At 39.3% G+C, this 25,648-nt stretch overlaps 1 long non-coding RNA gene and 1 pseudogene across 1 annotated transcript; both read right to left on the bottom strand.

Annotated features, from left to right (window-relative positions):
- Window positions 1-659: 659 nt before the first annotated feature.
- Window positions 660-5,377, bottom strand: LOC139187588 (uncharacterized). Its single transcript, XR_011573844.1, has 3 exons — window positions 5,339-5,377; window positions 5,016-5,110; window positions 660-788 (listed from the first exon to the last, which is right to left on the bottom strand). It is a non-coding gene; the product is annotated as an uncharacterized lncRNA (long non-coding RNA).
- Window positions 5,378-5,474: 97 nt separating this feature from the next.
- On the bottom strand, window positions 5,475-24,818 carry LOC103449878 (kinesin-like protein KIN-7O; annotated as a pseudogene).
- Between the last annotated feature and the right edge of the window lie 830 nt (window positions 24,819-25,648).

Here is a 25,648-nt window from a genome sequence, read left to right on the forward strand (position 1 = left end):
AACGATGATTTTAACCCCTTTACCAACGGAAGACTAACAGAATTTTGATTTGGACCTTAATTGTTAACAAGGTTCACCACAGGTGTTTAATTAACAACCCTTTCATCACAGAGTCGCCTTAAAATTGGGATCTCACGATTCTCACCACAGGGACCACGAAAAAAGAGATTTCTTGACATCATTTGGAGTGAATGGATTTTAATATCTAAACCGTTAACCAGACCCAATTGTTGAAACTGCAGATGTAAACTTTTGTTTATGTTTATGACTACAAATATGAGAACTTGAAACTTTGCCTCTAACAACTGCTATTAAGTTCATCATTATATGGGACGGCTCTCAAACAATTAGGTGCCGATGAGAAAAAAGAACATTCAGTCACCTACCAAGGCATTGTAATGTTTATTGAGACTTTCTTCTTCAATTGCAAGTTTCTGCTGCTCTTGGATCTGAGTCACTAGTTTATCCCTTTCCACTGTCACAACACGGAGCTGGTTGTTGAGACTCTGCAGACAAAAACCAATGAATCAAACAAACTGAATAAATTTTCAAGAATATATTATAGTTCTCCCTTGCTACTACTATACTTTTTTTCCTGAACATTATGTAGTGATTCATAAGGAACAGAAACGGAGATATTACCTGGCTGTCATTTGAAAGTTCCGGTAACTCTTTTAGTCGAATCAACAAGCCTTCTCTTTCTTTACTCAGACATCTAAGCTCCTTCTGAAGCACATTCACCTCCTCACAATCATGAATTCCGCATGTCTCCAAGTTTGAAATTAAAACTGGTGCATACCAAACACTGATAAATGTGTATTAACCAAACAATATTTTGAGATAAAACAAATAACTCACTCTTGGGACTGTTTGCTCAGAAAATGATATGTATTATCGTCATTATTCAGTTGATCAATCCCAAAAGACTTCTCCACACTGCAACAGAAGCATAACAAAATATAATGTTTTGGGCTTCTAATACATGGAGTGCAAGTTCAGTGCAAATGGAGGCCCAAATGAGTTAAGGGTGAGGATCGGAGATCAAAAAGTACCAAAGAGCGACCGCTTTCGCTACCTATGATCTATCTTGCAAAAGAACGGAGAATTAGATGGCGACCGCTTTCGCTACCTATGATCTATCTTGAAAAAGAACGGAGAATTAGATGGAGACCTCAACCATAGAATACAAGCTGGATGGATGAAGTGCAAGAGTGCATCCGTCATGTTGTATAACCGCCGTATGCCACTAAAGCTCAAGGGAAAATTTTATAGGACGGCAATAAGGCCGGCGATGTTGTATGGCACGGAATGTTGGGCGGTGATGCATCAACACGTACATAAAATGGGTGTAGCGGAGATGAGAATGCTTCATTGGATGTGTGGGCACACGAGAAAAGATAAGATTAGGAATGAGGATATCCGAGATAAAGTAAAAGTAGCCGAAATTGAAGGAAAGATGAAAGAAAATCAGTTACAGTGGTTTGGACATTTGCAAAGAAGGCCTACTGACGCTCCGGTTAGAAGATGTGACTACGGGACAGAGGTCCAGGGCCGAAGGGGTAGAGGAAGACCTAGGAAAACTTTGGAAGAGACTCTAAGAAAAGACTTAGCATACTTGGATCTAACGGAGGACATAACACAAAACCGAGCGCAATGGCGTTCTAGGATTCATATAGCGACCCCACTTAGTGGGAAAAGGCTTTGTTGTTGTTGGTCTTCTAATACATCATGTTGAGAATATCGCGTTTAAGAATGGGAAAAACAAGAACAAACTCCGGAAATCGAAAAACAAATAACCAAATAAATAACACCAAGAATTCACGTGGTTCGGCAATATGTGCCTACGTCCACGGGATAGCAACAACAATCTTTCACTATATCAATAATGAGTACAATCAATAATCTTGCCAAATCTCTAGAACTAGGACTAGACGAAAAACCTAAAAGAACAAGAACAAGAAATACACTATCTCTTTTCTTTTCTCTCGCACACACTTTACAATATTCTCACACTCTAATCCCTTGAGTGGTATACAATTTATTGTTTTGCTCCATCCTCAAAACTAGTACAATAGCCCCTTTATATAGACATAATAAAGGTCTTCTTCAATAGGGATTATTAATCCTAATTGGAATCTAGTTATGAATCCTACTCCAATTGAGAAACTAACTCCAATTGGGTAAACAACTCCAATTGGGAAAACAACTCCAATTGGGAAAACAACTCCAATTGGGAAAACAATTTAATCCTCTAAGACTATTAATTCCCAATAGACTTAGGACAACTAATCATAAAGGTAAAGGTCGTACCCAGTGCACAAGGCTCCCGCTTTACGCAGGGTCTGGGAGAGGTGAATGTCGGCTAGCCTTACCCCCATTTATGGAGAGGCTGCTCCCAAGTCTCGAACCCGAGACCTACCGCTCATGGGCGAAGGCACTTGCCATCGCACCAAGTGCGACCTCTACTTAGGACAACTAATCATGGGCTGGAAAAAACCCAACAATCTCCCCCTCCAGACCATGAGGAAGGTATACCATAATAGGATTGCTTCTCTTGACCAAACTCCCATTGATCGAACTTTTCATGACCAGACTCACCCTGATCGAATTACCCATAACCAAGCGCCCCCTGATCGAACTACTCATTAACCAAGACCCTCTTGATTAGATTTCTCTTGACCAGGCTCCCCCTGATCGCAACACCCATCGTCATTGGCAAAGGCAATTATAGACTTCTTTGCCAGAAAATCATCAATCATCTGCATTAAAGAAGCTCTTCATCGTAAGTCACAACACCTGCAATATTGTTCCCATCCTTTTGTTCCTTTTTCCATTTACGACAATGCTTCTTCATGTGACCCTTTTTCCCACAATAGTGGCAGTCGCCATTGAATCTCGTCTCACCAGAAATCTTGCCTCTTTTCTCTGTGACAAAGAGTTGTCCATCACCTGCACCTGAAGCTTTTCTCCTTGTTTCTTCTTTAAACATGCTATCCTTAACAGCATCCATAGATAGTACGCCATTAGAAGCCGAATTGCTTACAGTTACGACAAAGGTTTCCCAACTATCTGGCAAGGATCCTAGCAATAAAAGTGCTAGCAGCTCTTCTTCAATATTCAAACCCATAGTGGCTACCTAATTGATCACGTTCTGAAAGTTGTTCAAGTGCTCGGTTACACTAACATCTTCTGCATACTTCATGTTGACAAGCTCTTTGATAAGGAATGCTTTCTTGGCAACGGTCTTCTTCTCAAAGAGGGATTCTAACTTCTTCCAAAGAGCTTGTGCATCAGTTTCTTTAGACACATGGTGATAGATGCTCTCATCCACCCATTGTCTAATCGTACCAATAGTTTTACGATTCATCTTGGTCCAATTGGCATCAGACATATTTTCTGGCTTGCTATTAATACCTTCAATTGGCTCATGGAGATCTTTACAATAAAGCATGTCCTCCATTCTTGATTTCCACGTAACCCAGTTGGAGCGGGTGAGTTTCATCATAATTGCACCCTCCATTCTAAATGGATATCAACCAAACCTGGCTCTAATACCACTTGTTGAGAATGTCGCATTTAAAAATGGGAAAAAACAAGAACAAACTCCGGAAATCGAAAAACAAATAACCAAGATAAATAACACCAAGAATTTATGTGGTTCAGCAATATGTGCCTACGTCCACGGGACAGCAACAACAATCTTTCACTATATCAATAATGAATACAACCAATAATCTTGCCAAATCTCTAGAACTAGGACTTGACGAAAAACCTGAAAGAACAAGAACAAGAAATACACTATCTCTTTTCTTTTCTCTCGCACACACTTTACAATATTCTCTCACTCTAATCCCTTGAGAGATATACAATTTATTGTTTTGTTCCCTCCTCAAAACTAGTACAATAGCCCCGTTATATAGACATAATAAAGGTCTTCTTCAATAGGGATTATTAATCCTAATTGGAATCTAGTTATGAATCCTACTCCAATTGAGAAACTAACTCCAATTGGGTAAACAACTCCAATTGGAAAAACAACTCCAATTGGGAAAACAATTTTATCCTCTAGACTATTAATTCCCAATAGACGTGGGACAACTAATCATGGGCTGGAAAAAAACCCAACACATCCAGACAAAAGTATTACAAATCTATGACATTCAGATTCAAGACGTGCTAATACATCCAGCAAAAAAGAAAGAGTAATTTTATATTTACATGTTAACATATGACATTGTCCAGACTCCAAACAAACGTATTACAAATCTATCCAGAATCCAGACAAACGGATTACAAATCTATCCCATCTTTGGACCTTTTAACATTTTCTGAAGGTTGAAAATCACAGAAGAGCGTAAATATTTTGGCAAGCAGAAACTTTGTCCTAAACCTGCCGGATAAATGGAATAACAAACCTTAAAGGGGAACATGAGTTTCAAGGGAATAGGGCAACAACCTATATCAAGGTAACAACACCCAACCCCAACAGAGCAGCAGAAGAAACCAGCAGATAATAAAGTGCGTGTACTAGTTTCTGAAAGTTGAGGCATACAATTCACAATGTATAGATTAGAAGACGTTTGAGGCATACAATTCACAATGTATAGATTAGAAGACGTATACTATCTTTATCTTCTATTAGATTTAGAAGGGTGAGCTGAAACTTAAAAATATAAAAAGAAGAGTTTGCTGAACCGCTCAAGGATTGAAGTAGGTTTGCTGAAAAAGGACCATGGACATTTGTGACAAATTTCGACAAAAAAAAAAACACATTTGTGACAAAGACTAGACAATGACCAAGATGGTGAGAAACGGTGGCAAAGCCACAATTTTGTCACCAAACTTCAGTCAAGCAGTTCAGTTCAAGCATTGAGAGCTGCTAAAACACTAGACGTTTAGAGAGGGAGAGAGAGGGAGAGAGAGAGATTGCCACCAAAAGTACCCAAGACCAAATAATATTTAAGAAGACGCAAGTGAAGTGGAGAAAAATGGGGGGAAAGAAAACTGAAACAAACCTGAATGTCTTCTGCCCAGCTGTTTCCTCGCAACAAGTTAATCTTTCCATAAGGAACTTGCATTCTTGTCTACAAGACTCCAACTCATTCCTCACCTAACAGTTTAACATAATCATCACAACCAATAATCAAGTAAGAAATAATGCGGGTTTTGAACATTCTATATCACAGTTATATGCATCTGCAACAAGAAGAGACCAATCACAATAGTTGCGAATACTTGGACCATATGGTCAAAATATCGTTCCTAATAACCAAATGGGAGAAAGAAAATTGATATGTTTAAACAAGCAATTTAGATAAAAAGATATCTTTTGCGTTACCACAACCAAAGCTTCAACGAAGGAGTTCAGCAGGAGAGAATCAAACTGAGGGTAATCCAATAAGGTCAATTCTATGGGTGGAGAGAACAGTGAAACGTAATGGCCAAATTTACTCAATTCTCTCTCGAATTCAAAGTTTTGGGTAGAGACCATATTGAAGACTAGCAAGCAAACTCTTCAGAGTATAGACAAGAGAGGAGATGAGCACCACCTCTGACTGTGCAATCATTTTATTTCTCGTTCGGCAGATGCTTTCTCACCCTGCAAATAGGCGAATATGTTGTTGAAAGTGAAAGCCTGTGATTTAATGATATCAAGACCAGAGCCAAAGGCACATAGTATCAAACCTCTAGTTTGGTTTTCTCTTGTATGGCATTCTTCAGCTTAAACTCTGTCTCTTTCAACTTCATTCTTGTTTTTTCAACATCTCTGTGCAGATTTTCCTTTTCCTTGGCCAAAGAACAGGATGATAAACCTGATATTTCTTTTTCAAGAACTTGTATATGAGAAATATATTCTCCCTTTTCCAAATCTTGGTGTTCCAAAAGTTCCTGAAATAATAATCAGAGAAGAAGACTTACTAGCACTGATACTAAAGATACTAATAATGGTAAGAATATTGCTTTTAAAAAATGAAATCGTAATTAATGCCAACATAAAAGCTTACCCTGAAAGAGTTCTCGGAATTTTGAGTCTGCAGTTTCAGTTCTTCTATCTGGTTCGGAAGATCAACTGATTGATGGTATAAAAGGCACTGCATACCAAATATTAATACAGTTTTTAAATGTGGTCCGGAAATAAAAGATTTCAGGATCTCTCACATAAGTAAAGTTATGAGCTAACCTTTTCATTCTCAAGGTCACTGATAATTGTTTTTTATTTCAAAGAAAAATCGCACATTAAAGTCTTGAAATCCTGCGTTACAATGAAATCAGGCCATATGATGGTCAGAAAGAATTCTAGTGTTCATGGAATAAAGACCACAGCAGCTTCAGAAATTAAATCAATATAAACTCATAGATAACATCTTAAGACATCTACAAACTATTTCTTTTGAGAGTATTAGAATATAAGAAATGTCATTATAAGATGATGTTTCAAAAATACTCACTAGGAATGTATCGAATAGCACAGAGAAACTCTTGGAGACCTCATCCAAAACTGAAGATGCACATTCAATGGCTATTTTTGAGCTTCGAACTTCCAACATTAATTCTTGGACCTCCTTTGCAAGCTTGATCACAAAGTCACAACTTCCATCCTAGATGAAGCTATTGAAAGTTAGCTGCATATACTTCAAAAGAGAACATGTATATTCAACCAAACGCCATAGTATGAACACCACAAAAGATTTGAGTAAAGGTCGTACCCAGTGCACAAGGCTCCCGCTTTACGCAGGGTCTGGGAGAGGTGAATGTCGGCTAGCCTTACCCCCATTTATGGAGAGGCTGCTCCCAAGTCTCGAACCCGAGACCTACCGCTCATGGGCGAAGGCACTTGCCATCGCACCAAGTGAGACCTCTACAAAAGATTTGAATAATAGTAATGCTCGTCAAAGAGATTAACACAAAAGAAGGAGATCATACATCAACTTTTGTTACAGATTCGTTCCAAGTATGTTGATCACGAGCTACCTTGGCCTCCTCATGTGCAACTTGAAGCTCTTCATAGAGCTATGTACATTTAAAAATACATGCCAATTTTAAAATTATGAGACATAAAGAACATCTTAATAACAGATTTAAACAATTAAAACAAAGAAATGAGCTCTCAGAATCTTTCTAACCGAGAAACCATACAACAGGAAGTGGGCAGGCTTGTGCATACATAAACGGTAACTTAAAACAGATACACCAATTTGACTTCATGTGTAATACCCTGTGCTGAAAGCTCAAAAGGTTTGATTATTTTTAAAGGCTAAGTTTTTGAAACAGGCTCTTGTGAGTCCGACAAGAGAGAACGTACAAGGCACTTTTACCTAAAATACTTTCAATATATAGTCCTTCAACTGTAGCTAGTCCATCTTGACACACGCAGGCGCATAGAGGTATGTAGTATATACACATATGGAGGCATATTAACTGGTGGCGAGAGAGAGAGAGAGATTACAAAGCTACTTTAAGTACTTTACTTAAAATAAACTGAATATGAAATTTTTTCTAAAGAAACTGAATCCCACATTTAAGAAACATGTATTGTGAACGACTTTTTTTTCTTCATTTGTTATTACAGGTCGGTGGTGATGATAAGCTTGAAGCTTAAGTTTGCAGCAGATTAGCACTAAAACTATATATAAAAAAATACAACAACAACAACAACAACAACAAAGCCTTTTCCCACTAAGTGGGGTCGGCTATATGAATCCTAGAACGCCATTGCGCTCGGTTTTGTGTCATGTCCTCCGTTAGATCCAAGTACTCTAAGTCTTTTCTTAGGGTCTCTTCCAAAGTTTTCCTAGGTCTTCCTCTACCCCTTCAGCCCTGAACCTCGGTCCCATGGTCACATCTTCGAACCGGAGCGTCAGTAGGCCTTCTTTGCACATGTCCAAACCACCGTAACCGATTTTCTCTCCTCTTTCCTTCAATTTCGGCTACTCCTACTTTACCTCGGATATCCTCATTCCTAATCTTATCCTTTCTCGTGTGCCCACACATCCAACGAAGCATCCTCATCTCCACTACATCTACGTGTTGATGCTTCACCGCCCAACATTCTATGCCATACAGCATTGCCGGCCTTATTGCCGTCCTATAAAATTTTCCCTTGAGCTTCAGTGGCCTACGACAGTCACACAACACGCCGGATGCACTCTTCCACTTCATCCATCCAGCTTGTATTCTATGGGTGAGATCTCCATCAAATTCTCCGTTCTTTTGCAAGATAGATCCTAGGTAGCGAAAACGGTCGCTCTTTGGTATTTCCTGATCTCCGATCCTCACCCCTAACTCATTTTGGCCTCCGTTTGCACTGAACTTGCACTCCATATATTCTGTCTTTGATCGGCTTAGGCGAAGACCTTTAGATTCCAACACTTCTCTCCAAAGGTTAAGCTTCGCGTTTACCCCTTCCTGCGTTTCATCTATCAACACTATATCGTTTGCGAAAAACATACACCAAAGAATATCATCTTAAATACTAAGTTTGTGATCTTCGCTAGATTGCTCCGGTCATTAGTGTGGATAAGTATGTAAATGGATAGAGACAGGAAGCAAACACAAGATGTACGTGGTTCACCCAGATTGGCTACGTCCACGGAGTAAAGGAGTTCTCATTAATTGTGAAGGGTTTACACAGTATATAGGTTCAAGCTCTCCTTTAGTGAGTACAAGTGAATGATTTAGTACAAATGACATTAGGAAATATTATGGAAGAATGATCTCGTAATCACGAAACTTTTAAGTACCGAAGTGTGGTATCGTCTTCACTTGCCTTATCTGTCTCATAGGTAGATGTGGCATTTTCTTTGGAAGTACTCTTCCTCCCTCCAGGGGTGGTATCTTTAACTGGTGGAGATGCACAAGGTAATGTATCAATTTCACTTGACGCTTACTTGTAGTTTCAGGCTTGGTCAAGCGCGATACAAACCATGTAGTAGGAGTCCCCCAAGTCGCCGAGCTAGGGGATCTGCTGAAAGAGGTGACAGACAAGGTAAGCAATCAGAACTCCAAGCAATCAGTCCCAGATCAGAAGTTTGATTTCGAGTTCCGGCTGATTGTTATCCTTCTCCTTATCTTGCAGGTAGCATGAAGGATAAAGAGAAGAAAAGGAGAAAAGGTGATATGAGATACTTTTGCTTTTGAAGAAGTAACTTTCCACAGGCTTATTCTTGAACTGGGCTGGAGGGTTTTCTTATTTCCGCCAGAGTATAAGGCCGACTGAAGAATTTGAGGGTCAAAACAAGTCCATCAAATCTAGAGTACGTTCAACCCTGCTGATATGGGATACTTTTGCTGTTGACAAAGTAGTAGATGTATCGGCACGTGTTCTGTTGCGCTTGTCTCCACATGCTTCCTTGTATCCTTCTCACTTGCCCTATTTGTTCCTCAGGCAGATGTGGTATCTTCTCGGGAAGCATAAGATGTTGAAGATGAGTACTCGAGAGCAATGGGGTTCCAGGCAGTCAGTTCCGGACTGGAAGCTTGATTCCAAGTGCTGACTGATTGCTCTCTTTCTCCTTGTCTTGCAGGTAAGAACAAGGCCAAAGGAAAAGACAGGGAAAAAGCATGATATGGGATACTCTTGCTTTTAACCCTGATGATATGAGATATTCTTGCTCTGGTGTAGCTTGTTTGCAGAGGTATTCTCGGGGGGAAAGAAAGCTGAGTATTTCGAGATGCTTCGTTGGGAGTGCCCTCTCAGATATGAGGAAGGGTTGAGCATTTTTGCAGGTCTGCCTGTCCGTTGAGGATGGAGGTCGACATATATAGGAGTCTCCCTAACAAGAAGGAGTAATACTATTCTTTTACCCTGCTTGGTCATAGCACGATAGTGGGAGCTGCCAGCTTCACGTGTTTTAACTCTGTCAGAGCACTTTGAAAAAGTGGTCTGTGGTATCTAAAAAACTAATGTTACGTGTGAAGATTACAGACAAGCTTTATCCAAGGAGATCTGGCTCTCGAAGTTGAGAAAGCGGTGTGAGGATTACAAACAAGCTTTATCTAAGGGGCTCTCGAAGTTGAGAAAGCGGTGCCTTTTCGGTTTTCGAACAAGCAATCCTGTCGGGGATCTGTCTCTCGAGATTCGGAGAACGGTGCCTCTTCGATTTTTGAGAAAGCAATCCTGCTAGAAGTCTGGCTCTCGAGATTCGGAGAGCGGTGTCTCGTCGCTTTTTGAGAAAGTAATCATGTTGGGAGTCTGGCTCTCGAGATTCGGAGGACGGTGCCTCTTCGATCTTGAAGCAAGCAATCTTGTTGGGAGTGTTTTCTCGAATGTGAGTAAAGGTTAGGCCTGTTTGCTAGTCTACCTTGCCACGGAGCACAGAGGTTGACCCACAGGGACTTTCCAATTATCCAGCAGTAGTCCTGTTCCTTTACCCTTGTGGATAATAATATGGTAGCTAGACCTTCAAAATTTATGTGTCTAAACTTTGTTAGTGCTGTTTCTTTGCTATTCTTTTACCCTTCTTGGTCATAGCGATGTAATGGGAGCTGCAAGCTTCACGTGTCTAAACTTTGTCAGAGATTTTTGGCAAAGTTATCTGTGGTACCCGTGAGTTGATGTTGCGTGTGGAAAGTGAATGATTGAACAGTAACATTCACGTGCTTTCTACTTCACTAGAAATCTTCGACAGAATGCCCGTAATTTCCGCAAAGTTGAGTGTGCATGTGACAGGTGTTGACAAAGCTGAAAAAGCAGGTGCCTCTTCGATTTCTGAGATCGGCCCTCATGGTCTCTGAGCAGCCCAGCTTTTGAGAAAGCAAGCACCTCTTCGATTTCTACGATCGACCTTCGTGGTCTTTGAGCAGCCCAGCTTTTGAGAAAGCAAACGCCTCTTCGATTCCTGAGATCGGCCCTCGTGGTCTCTGAGCAGCCCAGCTTTTGAGAAAGCAAACGCCTTTTCGATTTCTGAGCAGGCGCCTTTTCGATTTCTGAGCAGGCGCCTCTTCGATTTCTGAAGCTCCATCGAGTGCAGATTTTTATAGAGGCTGGTATTAAGTTCCAAAGCACACTTGAATCTCCACCAGTAGAAGCTCCCTTCTTGCATTTCTAAGATCTTGATTTGTCCGACCTCTTTTCTCTTCAACACCTTTGAAAATGTCTGGCCCCTCCGACCGTCGTTTTGACTGGAACCTTGTTGAAGAGGCAGCCACGCCTTCTCCAGACAACATATGGCGCCCATCCTTCTTATCCCCTACTGGTCCTCTTACCGTTGGGGATTCCGTGATGAAGAATGATATGACCGCTGCGGTGGTGGCCAAGAACCTTCTCACTCCCAAAGATAACAGACTACTTTCCAAACGGTCTGATGGGTTGGCTGTTAAGGATTCTCTGGCTCTCAGTGTTCAGTGTGCAGGTTCTGTGTCTAATATGGCCCAACGCCTATTTGCTCGAACCCGCCAAGTTGAATCATTGGCGGCTGAAGTGATGAGTCTCAAACAGGAGATTAGAGGGCTCAAGCATGAGAATAAACAGTTGCACCGGCTCGCACATGACTATGCTACAAACATGAAGAGGAAGCTTGACCAGATGAAGGAATCTGATGGTCAGATTTTACATGATCATCAGAGGTTTGTGGGTTTGTTCCAAAGGCATTTATTGCCTTCGTCTTCTAGGGCTGTACCGCGTAATGAAGCTCCAAATGATCAACCTCCGATGCCTCCTCCTTCTAGGGTGTTGTCCAGTACTGAGGCTCCGAATGATCCCCTTCCGGTGCCTTCTCTTTCTGGGGCTCTGCCGACTGCTGAGACTTCTCCTAAGCAACCTTTGTGAAGGCTCCCTCTTGTTTGTTTATTTTGACTCGTGTATATGTACATATTTGTAACTTCTTAGAGATATCAATAAATAAGCTTTGTTTCATTTCAACGTATTGTGTTAAATACACCAAAGCCTTCTTCACTAAGTTCTTTGAATTTTTCTTTTGTTGAAGCTTGTATGTTGAAGCTTTGTGAGTGGAGCATGTAGGTTGAGGTAGTGTTCCCTTAATATCCCGAGTGGGGAAAACTTCTCGATTGGAGACTTGAAAAATCCAAGTCACTGAGTCGGGTCGGCTATATGAATCTTAGAACGCCATTGTGCTCGGTCCTGTGTCATGTCCTCCGTTAGATCCAAGTACTCTAAGTCTTTTCTTAGAGTCGCTTCCAAAGTTTTCCTAGGTCTTCCTCTACCCCTTCGGCCCTGAACCTCTGTCCCGTAGTCGCATCTTCTAACCGGAGCGTCAGTAGGCCTTCTTTGCACATGTCCAAACCACCGTAACCGATTTTCTCTCAATTTTCCTTCAATTTCGGCTACTCCTACTTTACCTCGAATATCCTCATTCCTAATCTTATCCTTTCTCGTGTGCCCACACATCCAACGAAGCATCCTCATCTCCGCTACACCCATTTTGTGTACGTGTTGGTGCTTCACCGCCCAACATTCTGTGCCATACAGCATCGCCGGCCTTATTGCCGTCCTATAAAATTTTCCCTTAAGCTTCAGTGGCATACGACGATCACACAACACGCCGAATGCACTCTTCCACTTCATCCATCCAGCTTGTATTCTATGGTTGAGATCTCCATCTAATTCTCCATTCTTTTGCAAGATAGATCCTAGGTAGCGAAAACGGTCGCTCTTTGGTATTTCCTGATCTCCAATCCTCACCCCTAACTCATTTTGGCCTCCATTTGCACTGAACTTGCACTCCATATATTCTGTCTTTGATCGGCTTAGGCGAAGACCTTTAGATTCCAACACTTCTCTCCAAAGGTTAAGCTTCGCATTTACCCCTTCCTGAGTTTCATCTATCAACACTATATCGTCTGCGAAAAGCATACACCAAGGAATATCATCTTGAATATGTCCTGTTAACTCATCCATTACCAACGCAAAAAGGTAAGGACTTAATGATGAGCCTTGATGTAATCCTACAGTTATGGGGAAGCTTTTGGTTTGTCCTTCATGAGTTCTTACGGCAGTCTTTGCTCCTTCATACATATCCTTTATAGCTTGGATATATGCTACTCGTACTCCTTTCTTCTCTAAAATCCTCCAAAGAATGTCTCTTGGGACCCTATCATACGCTTTTTCCAAATCTATAAAGACCATGTGTAAATCCTTTTTCCCATCTCTATATCTTTCCATCAATCTTCGTAAGAGATAGATTGCCTCCATGGTTGAGCGCCCTGGCATGAACCCAAATTGGTTGTCCGAAACCCGTGTCTTTTGCCTCAATCTATGCTCAATGACTCTCTCCCAGAGCTTCATTGTATGACTCATTAGCTTAATACCCCTATAGTTCATGCAATTTTGTACGTCGCCCTTATTCTTGTAAATAGGCACCAAGGTGCTCTTTCGCCACTCATTTGGCATCTTCTTCGTTTTCAAAATCCTATTGAAAAGGTCAGTGAGCCATGCTATACCTGTCTCTCCCAAGGCTTTCCACACTTCAATCGGTATATCGTCTGGGCCCACTGCTTTTCTATGCTTCATCTTCTTCAAAGCTACAACCACTTCTTCCTTCCTGATTCGACGATAAAAGGAGTAGTTTCTACACTCTTCTGAGTTACTCAACTCCCCTAAAGGAGTACTCCTTTCATGTCCTTCATTGAAAAGATTATGAAAATAACCTCTCCATCTGTCTTTGACCGCGTTCTCTGTAGCAAGAACCTTTCCATCCTCATCCTTGATGCACCTCACTTGGTTTAGGTCCCTTGTCTTCTTTTCCCTTGCTCTAGCTAGTTTATAGATATCCAACTCTCCTTCTTTGGTATCTAGTCGCTTATACATATCGTCATAAGCCGCTAACTTAGCTTCTCTCACAGCTTTCTTCGCCTCTTGCTTCGCTCTTCTATACCTTTCACCATTTTCATCGGTCTTATCCTTGTATAAGGCTTTACAACATTCCTTCTTAGCCTTCACCTTTGTTTGTACCTCTTCATTCCACCACCAAGATTCCTTTTGGTGTGGAGCAAAGCCCTTGGACTCTCCTAATACCTCTTTTGCTACTTTTCGGATACAGCTCGCCATGGAATCCCACCTTTGGCTAGCTTCCCCCTCTATCCCACACACACTGGGTGATTACTTGCTCTTTGAAAATGACTTGTTTTTCTCCTTTTAGATTCCACCATCTAGTCTTTGGGCACTTCCAAGTCTTGTTCTTTTTTCTCACTCTTTTGATATGTACATCCATCACCAACAAGCGATGTTGATTAGCCAAGCTCTCCCCCGGTATAACTTTGCAATCCTTACAAGTTATACGATCCCCTTTCCTCGTTAGAAGAAAATCTATTTGTGTTTTTGACGACCCACTCTTGTAGGTGATCACATGTTCTTCTCTCTTCTTAAAGAAGGTGTTGGTTAAGAAGAGATCATATGCCATTGCAAAATCCAAGATAGCTTCCCCATCCTCATTTCTCTCCCCAAAACCATGGCCACCATGAAAACCTCCATAGTTGCCTGTCTCCCTGCCCACGTGTCCATTTAAATCTCCTCCTATAAATAACTTCTCCGTATGAGCAATTCCTTGCACCAAGTCTCCAAGGTCTTCCCAAAATTTCTCCTTCGAACTCGTATCCAACCCTACTTGAGGTGCGTACGCACTAATCACATTGATGAGTTCTTGTCCTATTACAATCTTGATTGCCATGATTCTATCTCCTACCCTCTTGATATCTACAACATCTTGTGTCAAGGTCTTGTCCACAATGATGCCAACACCGTTTCTCGTTCTATTTGTGCCCGAATACCAAAGCTTAAACCCTGAGTTTTCTAGATCCTTTGCCTTAAGACCAACCCACTTAGTTTCTTGTAGGCACATAATATTTATCCTTCTCCTCACCATAACTTCCACTACTTCCATAGATTTTCCCGTTAAGGTTCCTATATTCCACGTTCCTAAACGCATTCTACTCTCTTGAACTCTACCCTTCTGTCCTAGCTTCTTCACCATCCCCCGTCTAATAGGATCAAAGTACTTCTTTTGTGTGTCCTGTGTAAAGTTGATAGGAGCATATGCTCCCAAACAACTTTGAGTGGAGTCGTTCGAAAAGAAGTTTCTATGGCCCCCTTGCTCATTTAACACTGCATCCGGGTGCCGATGGAGATACAGCGACCCTTGCTCACTTATCACTGTGCTCGGGCCACACAGCGCGCCACTTACGGATGACGTCCTAGCTTTAGCGCGATTTCGTTCTGGATTCATTGTCATAAGGATTCGACGTAACTGTGGAGTGCCGGCTGTCAACTACCTGACGCCCTCCCCCTCCTCCTTTATCCGGGCTTGGGACCGGCAATGTAAGATAAACTTACATAGGCGGAGTTATATAAAAAATACAAAATAAATAAAAATAAAAAAACTGTGCAATTGACTGTCAATGCAATTATTGACGTAAACGTTTGACATAGTAACATCCTAAAAGCGTCCAGAAGAGTAGCTCTCTAAACGATTCGATGAAGCTGCTCATAGAATAAAATCTATTACAGGCTTATATAGAACAACTGACTAACATAAACTACAATTACCTCGTCAAACTTCTCCCGAGCACAAATGTTGCCAGCTCAACTACATTATCCACATTTGGCTGGCTTGAAGACTTCTCTGTTTCAAGCATCTTAATCTGCATGTTAGGACAGACATTACATGATAATAATGTCAAAACGAATAAAAATACAATTAAAAAGATACTGAATTATCAGAAGTTTAACATGCATAAAAGATTAAAAATTAAGGAGACTACAAAAAAATCGTTTTAAAAAAATAAATAAATAAAGAACAGGAGAACTACCTGTTCTTGAAGTCGCTTAATCACAAGAATAGTCTCTGGCTCTCTTAAACTAACGTTATTGTCCCCATTTATGGTACTTTTATTGAGATAAGACTTGGAGTAGTCATTACACATTGCTCCAGAAAACATATCAGCCTCAGCAAGCTTCCGTGTCAAGCAATCAATTTGTATCTCACTCGAAGTTCTCTAAATGAGGTAAAGATTAGTATAGAATGTAAAAACATTTGCTGATGCATTGAGGAGGAAAAACAGTTATATATAGGAACCTGAGTTTCAAATTTGATAAGCAAATCTTTGTATTCTGCTTGCAGATCTCCTAATTCATTGTCCTGTCCGATAATGGAGATTAAAATGTGGGTTGCCTAAAGTTCAGTATGGCAAAATGTAATAGAAACAGTACAAACCAAGGGTAAGCCTTTCGTCCTAGGTGGCACTTTTCTCCTATTAGTAATATGTAATAAAGTACACTGATCAGGAAGACCGCAGTCCTCCAACGTGATATTTTTACTTTCTTCGTCTTCTTTGCAAAACTCATTCTCAGAAACTTCAATCTCATGCACCGGTTCTTCAAAAGGAAGAAGTGGTCCGATGTCACGCTTCAGTCCCATGGGTTTTGCAGCAGACGTCTTCGTTTGGATGGTGGGTGGCACCTGAAATGCAAGAAAGTAATATTAATAATAGCTGAAACTTATAGCACAACCAATGTGATAAATATGTTCAGAAAAATTCAGGGACCACATCAAGAAAAACAACAAAAGCACGTAAAAAGTATCTTGAGCAGCTGGTGTCTCATCTTTATCAGAATTAGGCAATATAACAGTCACACAAAAAAACTTAACAAGTTTGCACAATGGAATCCATCCAGATGAAAAATATGCATAGCAATATATGAAAGTATTACCTTATTCTGACTAAAGAATGTCACAGAAGTATTTTAAATTCTACTTATATGGGGAAAAGGCTCAACTCCACAAAATGTAATGTTCCATCTTCTTAAGATTGCCTGCAGATTCCCTTTTCCTAATTTCTAGCTCTATTTGGGGCCATATCCATCCCATGCCATCAATTTTCTAGATGGTAACACTTTCTCCCTTTTCCTATGAAAGAATTTAGAAGATTATGCAATTGGAGGGGAGGAAATATCACTTTAGGCTTCAGTATCTTCGGTGTCAATGATGCATATGAGGATGTTTTTGTTGTAGTTAGATGTTCAAACTTGAATCAGGGTGGTTAGATCTTAGATTCAGTGGCCCATCTTGTCCAATCTTTAGTGTAATCTCCTTTTCCTTTACAAAAACATATTTCCTATCAAAATTAAGAAGTTTTCGGAGCTGTATTATTTGGGGAAAATTGAATTTTCCATGATTGCACATTGGTGGTGAAGATCTTGTTAGCTAAGCTTTGCATTGATTTGAATAATAAACAAATTTTGTCACATGTGCAAGAATATATCCTTCATGCATGTATTAAAAATTGGTATTTGTAATTAAATGTAAAATGAGAATAAATAATCATATACAGCACTTCACAAGAATAAAGTATTACCTCAGCCAACGTCTCCATTGCAAGTTTACCTGGACACCAAGGATCATGGCTCTTCTCCTGCAGCAACCAACAGGAAAACTTTACAGAACCAGAGAGAAGGAGAACGAGAAACAGACAGACAAACAGGGAGGGACAAGTTAACTTATAGATGTACGCATGGTCGGGATACTGTCACCCTCAGTACCCAAACAAACATTAGTTGGGGGAAGGGCCTAAAACAAATTCGGAAATCTCCTAATTTATCTATTTATATTCTGCAAGATTTCCCAGATTATGCGCCAGAAAACATGACTTGTGTTCCACTAAACAATAGTATTTAATTGTTAACTTCTTTTGCACAGCATTTCCCTTCAAACATGGGCCATTTGTACATAATAAAGGTTATTTATTTATTTTTGGTTACCTATCCTAATCCCCCTCTTTGTATATGAAGATTAACTAAATCTTATGTCATTGGCAACGACACCTTATAACATCAAGCACATATTTTGTGTTTATATAGATAATAGAATTTTAAACTTTGAAGTAGTTATTTCTCATTTTCAGAACAACAAAATAATGAAACCAACATAAATAAATATGAACACCAACTCATTAAACAGAAGTCCGTCATGAAAATTAATTAATCATGATGCAAACCTTTTTCAAGCGATCATGATTCTCATCTCTATTTGAATACAACACCATTGAGCTCAGGTTCTCAATTTTCTTAGCTTGCTGTTGCACCATCTTCTCTCTTTCAGCTTGGGCTTTCTTTTCCTACACTCCCTCTCTAACTCAGTCAGCTCAGAAAGTACGTATATTCCAGAATACACTTGCTTTCAACTAATTACAATAAACATAAAGTGTATATTTCCAAACCTGCAATAACGTATTTCGCAGAGTGAGGATTTCCTCTACCCAATGTTCTGAATGAGATTCCTGAAACATGCGGAATATTTAAATTCCTTTATTTTACGTACACAACCAATATTTACAATATTATCATACATGAATGGGAAAAATTAATATAAAAGAAAAAAAAAACCTGCAATTTGGCTTGAAGCTCCTCAATTTCTTTCTTTTGACTTGAGAAGAGCAGCATCAGTTAGAATCTGCAAGGAAGGACATACATTGAAATACTAACAATTAAAACATATGATAGAAATAAAAGAACAATTCCTACATCCAGCAGATACAAACTTGGGAGAATCTGAAAGGGAACATTTAAAATTAACCCAAGAAAGATTGCAACAAATAAAGTGAGTCGAAACCTCGTTGACATGAGCACAATTCGTGACACGTAATGCTCGACTTGCAAATTGGAGACTGCTTTTAGTCTCGTCTGCATGAACCTGACATAAAACAAAGGCATGAGAAACCAAGAAGAACACACAAATGTAATACTGAAAAGTTATAAAGAAAAATTCAACTGCACCAGTTAGAGAAATGTACACAAATGCAACAGAGCTGAAAGCTATTAATGCATTAAAATGGTTTGTTGTCAATCATCAACAATGCCTTTTGACCATTTTTCTATAAAGAAACAATTGTTTTAAGATTAAAGAAAACAACGAAGAGGTCGGTCAAGAAATCTAACCCAGAACGCAGAAAACAAACCAAACTTAGAAAGCTAAAACATGGAAATCACCCAGCAGGAACATCTGGGAAAACACATAAAAGCCTTTAGAGTACAGCCGCTTTTTAGTCTAGACAAAGCAAATAGAGAGAGAGATTTCCCCCTGAACTCTCTGAGGAAGCGAATGCTCAAAGTGCAGCCAGAAACAAAACTTTGTCCCAAAGCTTCGTGAAACCAACTCCTTCAAAATTGTCAAAGATCCTTCTATATCTCTCCATCTAAACGACCAAAATTACAACAAGAAACATGCAACCCCACAATGCCTTTTGATCAATAAAAAAATATTCATTCTCAAACCAAAATTGAAAGTACTGTAGCCCATGATCTCATTTTTCTTCCTCAGTTCCACTGTTACTGCTTCAAGCAGTGAAAATTTGAAATCAAAATTCATCCCATGGAATGCACATCATTTGGTCTGAATACAGATTCAAAGAAATGACCATAGAAAGGAAGTCGCTGGACATACATACATTTGTTTTAGGAAGAAACGATAAAATTTTATTAAAACAAACCATGAATTACAAAAAAGTGGATAAGAAATCCACCCTCTAGCAAAACTAGCTAAGATCCCTCAAGTAGATCTATTTACGACTAAAGCTAAACCAAATTCATTTTACGGCTGCTAACATATCCCTCACTGTATGAGAAAGAGAATAATCCCTGAACTCATTCGAAACTGATGCCCAAAGGGCTGCCCAATACCTTACTCTACCCCATAGTTCTTCTACCCCTACTCCATTATGATCCTAAAAACTCTTCTATTACGTTCCAACCAAATGTTCCAAAAAACTGCCCAAACAGCCCCACAAACCTTTGGCTTTCCTCCCCTTTCCTAAAGCCTCGAACTTGGTGCTTAGAAGCTCAAAACAACCCTTTGAAATAACCCAACTTGCTCTAACTTCCTGGAACAATTTCCACCACAACTGTATTGAGTATACATATCCACATGTTAGGTTTTTTCAGCCCATGATAAGTTGTCCTAAGTCTATAAGGAATTATAGTCTTAGAGGATTAAATTGTTTTCCCAATTGGAGTTAGTTTCTCAATTGGAGTAGGATTCATAACTAGATTCCAATTAGGATTAATAATCCTTATTGAAGAAGACCTTTATTATGTCTATATAAAGGGGCTATGTACTAGTTTTGAATTGAAGGGAGCAAAACAATAAATTGTATACCACTCAAGGGATTAGAGTGAGAGAATATTGTAAAGTGTGTGCGAGAGAAAAGAAAAGAGATAAGTGTATTTCTTGTTCTTGTTCTTTCAAGTTTTTCGTCAAGTCCTAGTTCTAGAGATTTGGCAAGATTATTGGTTGTACTCATTATTGATATAGTGAAACATTGTTGTTGTTGTCCCGTGGACGTAGGCACATATTACCGAACCACGTAAATTCTTGGTGTTATTTATCTTAGTTATTTGTTTTTTATTTCCGGAGTTTGTTCTATTTTTCCCATTCTTAAACGCGATATTCTCAACAAGTGGTATCAGAGCCAGGTTTGGCTGGTATTTGTTTAGAATGGAGGGTGCAACCTGCTTTAATTGGGTTACATGGAAATCAAGAGGAGGACATGCTTTACTAAAGGTGTTAAGAGCAAGCCAGCAAGTATGTCTGATGCTGATTGGACCAAGATGAAGATAAGGATGTTTTCTGCCAAAGAAGTCTATAATTGTCTTTGCCAATGACAATGGTAGTTTTGATCAGGGGGAGCCTGGTCAAGAGAAGTTTGGTCAAGTGAATTTTGGTCAAGAGATGTTTGATCACATGGGAGTCTAGTCATGGGTATTGCGATCAGAGGGAGCCAGGTCAAGAGAAGTCTAATCAAGAGGGTCTTGGTTAATGAGTAGTTCGATCAAGGGAAGTCTAGTCATGAGTAGTTCGATCAGGGGCAGTCTGGTCATGAAAAGTTCGATCAATGGGAGTTTGGTCAAGAGGAGCAATCCTATTCTTTGGTATACCTTCCTCATGGTCTGGAGGGGAAGATTGTTAGGTTTTTCCAGCCCATGATAAGTTGTCCTAAGTCTATAAGGAATTATAGTCTTAGAGGATTAAATTGTTTTCCCAATTGGAGTTGTTTTCCCAATTGGAGTTGTTTTCCCAATTGGAGTTGTTTACCCAGTTGGAGTTAGTTTCTCAATTGGAGTAGGATTCATAGCTAGATTCCAATTAGGATTAATAATCCTTATTGAAGAAGACCTTTATTATGTCTATATAAAGGGGCTATTGTACTAGTTTTGAATTGAAGGGACCAAAACAAAAAATTGTATACCACTCAAGGGATTAGAGTGAGAATATTGTAAAGTGTGTGCGAGAGAAAAAGAAAAGAGATAGTGTATTTCTTGTTCTTATTTTTTCAGGTTTTTCGTCAAGTCCTAGGTCTAGAGATTTGGCAAGATTATTGGTTGTACTCATTATTGATATAGTGAAAGATTGTTGTTGCTGTCCTATGGATTTAGGCACATATTGCCGAACCACGTAAATTCTTGGTGTTATTTATCTTGGTTATTTGTTTTTGATTTCCAGAGTTTGTTCTATTTTTTCCATTCTTAAATGCAATATTCTCAACAACATATGCATATTGTTACAAATACATACTATCTGCAACTGACCCTGCTAAAACCCTCCAAGCAATGTCTGTCATTCAGCATTCTTTTTGTGCAAAAAATAGAGGATCTGAAACTCACTTGACCTTCCATTGCCATATGTTTTAGGAATGTAGTGATGGTTGGTTCAGTTTTCTGGGGTTAGTTGGATTATTCCTCAGCCACCCTCGGAGATTCTTTGTGAAATGTTTAAGACTTCTGGGGTTGAAATGAAAGGATACTGTGGAACTATATTTTGATAGTTTTGTTGGACAGAAATAAAAAAATTGGGATGAAGGAAAGAATTGTTGGGAAAACGTAAAGTAACATTTGGGGTAAAAAAATAATATGAGTAGAGTTTTTTTTATTTGGATGACAGAGCTATAGTTTGGTTTTGTTTTTTCTATGAAATTATCACGATGATGGCGGAACCTAGGCTCACTGAGTCTTTGTTCCTTGTATTTGGAATATTATTAATAAAGTTTGCTTCTCACTAAAAAAGGACAATAGGAAACATTACCTGTGCAAGCGTGATGTTGCATATTATAGTTGTGTTTGTATTTCCACCCAAAGCAGGTTGCAATATGCGTGTAAGTTTGCTATCTCGATAAGGAACATATCCCCTGCATCATATATTGAGTGAGGTCAATCTATGTATAGAGATATACACTTAACATTAAACGAATGCAGAACCTACCCTTGACTCTCAGCACTTTCACTAAGTTTTTTAATGACAGTTCCCAAAGTCATAAGGCTTTTATTGATATGAGAACCCTCTTTGAGCCGAACACCTTCTGCAACGGTTTTTGCAGCACGTTCTGAACCAGCTAGGTCCACTAAATTCTAGAAACAAAAGAATATTTATGAAATTTAAAATAAAACATCTGATCCATAATAAAATAGGAGGGAAGGAAATAAGAAAGGTACTAATTTTGACAGAAACGCACCAGAACTGAAACACGGACTACATCACAAGAATTACCAATATCTTCATCTACGTGTTTATCTCGGCTTTCAATTATCTATATAAAGCATAATAATAGCCATTAGCCACATAAGATGTATAACCTAGATGACAACCAACAACGGTAAGGATGTAAAAGTATACCATGCGAAAAATAGTGTGGGACCTACTACTGTACAGATTCATATTTGTCTCTCCAATATGCCGATGAGCTGAAATTTTAAAACATAAAAGCTTCAAAATGCTGTCAAATGGCTGATATATTAATAGATAGTGCACACCAAAACTAGGACAACCCATAACACCTTTCTTTCAGGTGAAAGGGAGGGACTGAGTGTGCGGTGTTTTAAGGAGTGCATCTACATGTGTGGCTGTGTGGCTGTGTGTGTGTGTGTGTGTGTGTGTGTGTGTGTGTGTGTGTGTGTGTGTGTGTGTGTGTGTGTGAGGGTGTGAGAATTATACAATGACAGGCCTAAAGATTGAATTGATAGAAGTTCAGAGACAAAGAATTTGAAGAAAAGAAAAGGCCGAGAGACGGAATGATTTTGAAAATTAACTACAGTACATGCAGTTTATACATTCTTTAATCCTAATTGCATACCAAACAGAAGTACAAAAGTGATAGCAAATCCATTTAAGGGGAACTTGATAACTATTGAATAGTACTTTAAAATAGATGAATACATATGGTACTTTAGAAAGTAATTACACTCTCCAAACTCCATTAGGTCAAGGACTTGCTCTGGAGAAGCAACAATTTCTTCTCGCAATCCAGCAACATATATCCCACACTGGATTCGTAAAAGGAAACAGAACTTTCAGTTACTTAAGTAATGATACACTGTCATAATAATTAAACTATATAGTATTTTCACTACCTCTAGACTTTCATGAATTTGCAACTTTCGATGCTCAGGAGCCATAAATCATTTAGGTCCTCATTATAGATCTCCATATAAGACATTCATAAAAGGAATTCCCGGTCCACATCCTAAAGGCAAGAAATAACTTGAGAAAGTGCATACACTGAGTTTGCGATATTATTAGAGTAAATTACTATGTTAAAAGGCAAAATGGTGAAAGACTTAGACAAATTCATGAATCTAAAACAAAGAAGCAAGATGACTGGAAAACCTTAAAGAATAATTGACTTCAAGTGCTCTATTTAGGGGTTCATGCATTCTGATACTTAAGCTATGTATCAGATGTAACCTATTCAGTTTGGCCGTTTGCAGAGTCTAGGACAATGTAAAATCAATTCAGCCACCCTTACCTTCAACGGACCAATCTGCATCTTTAGGGTTCCCAAATAAAAAATAAAGTGGCACCAACAATAACTCGATACAGGTCTCAGCTACAAAACAATAACAAAAATCGCAGTTTGATTGATCTAAGTATGCTAACTGCCTAAGTGTTTAAAACTTAATTAATGTTATCAAAAGTGGTAAATTATATACATTAAATTACCAGAAGTGTGCACAACAGTTTTCTGCAGCCAAGAACTGAAATGATAAGACAATTTCTAGAGCTCATAAAATGTAATCGTATAAGTTTGCATTGAACATTTTAAGCGTAGAACTAGCACCTTATTTGGTCAGAGAAATTTCAGAAATTTATTACTTTACAATTTACATTGTTACCACCAATTCGTACCAAATTACACATTTGACAATCCAACCAAAGTACCTCTTTGCGCACTGCAAGGGGAATCACCCCCGGCTCAGTAGCCGAGCCTCGAATGGTGTGAGTTTTCCCACTGTTAGTTTGCCCATATGCAAACACAATTCCTACAAAGAAATAATCAAAAAAGAAAAATTAAATTTTGAAGTGAAAATTTCAAAATTAAAAGTATGCCATTATTCAAATTGATAATACTGAAGGTACCATTGAAGCCGCGAACGGCGGCAGCGACTATATTTTTGGTTTTTGATTCATAGACCTCGAACGTCTTACAATCTTCACCGAAAATTCGATCTGTAAAGCCAAACAAAACAAATCCATGAAGATTGGAGGAGAAAAATGCATTTAACCCAGGATATTGAAAATTGCAGAGAAGCCGAGGGGAGAGAGAAGGTTGAGGGGGTACCGAATTCGAACTTGGAGTGTTGGGGATGGCGATGGAGTTGCCGGAAATGCGCCAAGGGCTGGTCTTGGGGTCTTCGGCTGAGAGCGGCCGAGCACGCACAGTGACGTGTATTCTCTCCATTTCTCTCGGGCTCGGCAGAATCAGGTGCCGATTTGCTACAATTATGGCGGTTTTCAACAGCTCATTTGGGTTTTGCTTTTTGGGGCTCTGGCTTTTTTTCCCGCCTGTGTGACTTTGGATGTGTAGAAGACAAGCTGTTAAATTACGGAAATAGGAAATAGGTTTCTCAAAACGTGGTTTCTTATTCAGAAATGAAATACCCAAAATGTGCTTGGAACAAAAATAGAACAAATCGCTCATGCACACCATGCACAAAAACCAAAATTACTAAAAAGTCCACATAAAAATACTAAAACCCTCAGCTCATTTCATCATTTTTTTTTCATTTGGAAGAGAGACATGCCAGGAGAGCTCAGTGAGGTCTAGATTTCTAGGTTGAGCGCTGATCTCTGAGCTCCGATTTTGAAGAGAGGGAAGTCGAGAGTGAAGGTTCGAAGTGAGGGTTTCTCGTTTGCATCAGTGTTCCATTCTTAAAGATATGATTTTTGTACCAGATTTTGCGTTTTGGTTGGAAAGTTTCATTCTTTCCGCCCAGTGAAGCTTTGGCAGCCATATTTCCACAATCATCTGGTTCGTCTCTCTCATCTCTTTCTCTCTCTAACTCGGTCATTGTCTCCATTTCTGCAACTAGTTACTTGTTTGTTCAATTAGGTTTTTTTGGATTTGCAGAGATGGGAAGTCGAACAAAAGCGGTATGGGGAAGAGATGGCTCGAAATGTGTTCTGGAAATCTTTGTTTGTTTATGGGTTTTGTTATTTTAGATTATGGGTTTCAATCTTAGAGTTTTGCTTTTTAACCTTTATCTAGGGTATTAAAGTTTCATGGAGTTGTGTAGATGGGTTTAGCTTTGTGGGTTCGTTACAAAATGCTCAATATTTGTTAATTTTGTTATGAACTTGCAAATTTTTGTGAATTCGATCTGGAATTGGTGTTTGTTTGAAAATGTTTGTGAATTTCAAGTCTTAGTTCAATA

This window comes from Malus domestica, chromosome 12, assembly GCF_042453785.1.
Source record: "Malus domestica chromosome 12, GDT2T_hap1".
Taxonomy (NCBI): domain Eukaryota; kingdom Viridiplantae; phylum Streptophyta; class Magnoliopsida; order Rosales; family Rosaceae; genus Malus; species Malus domestica.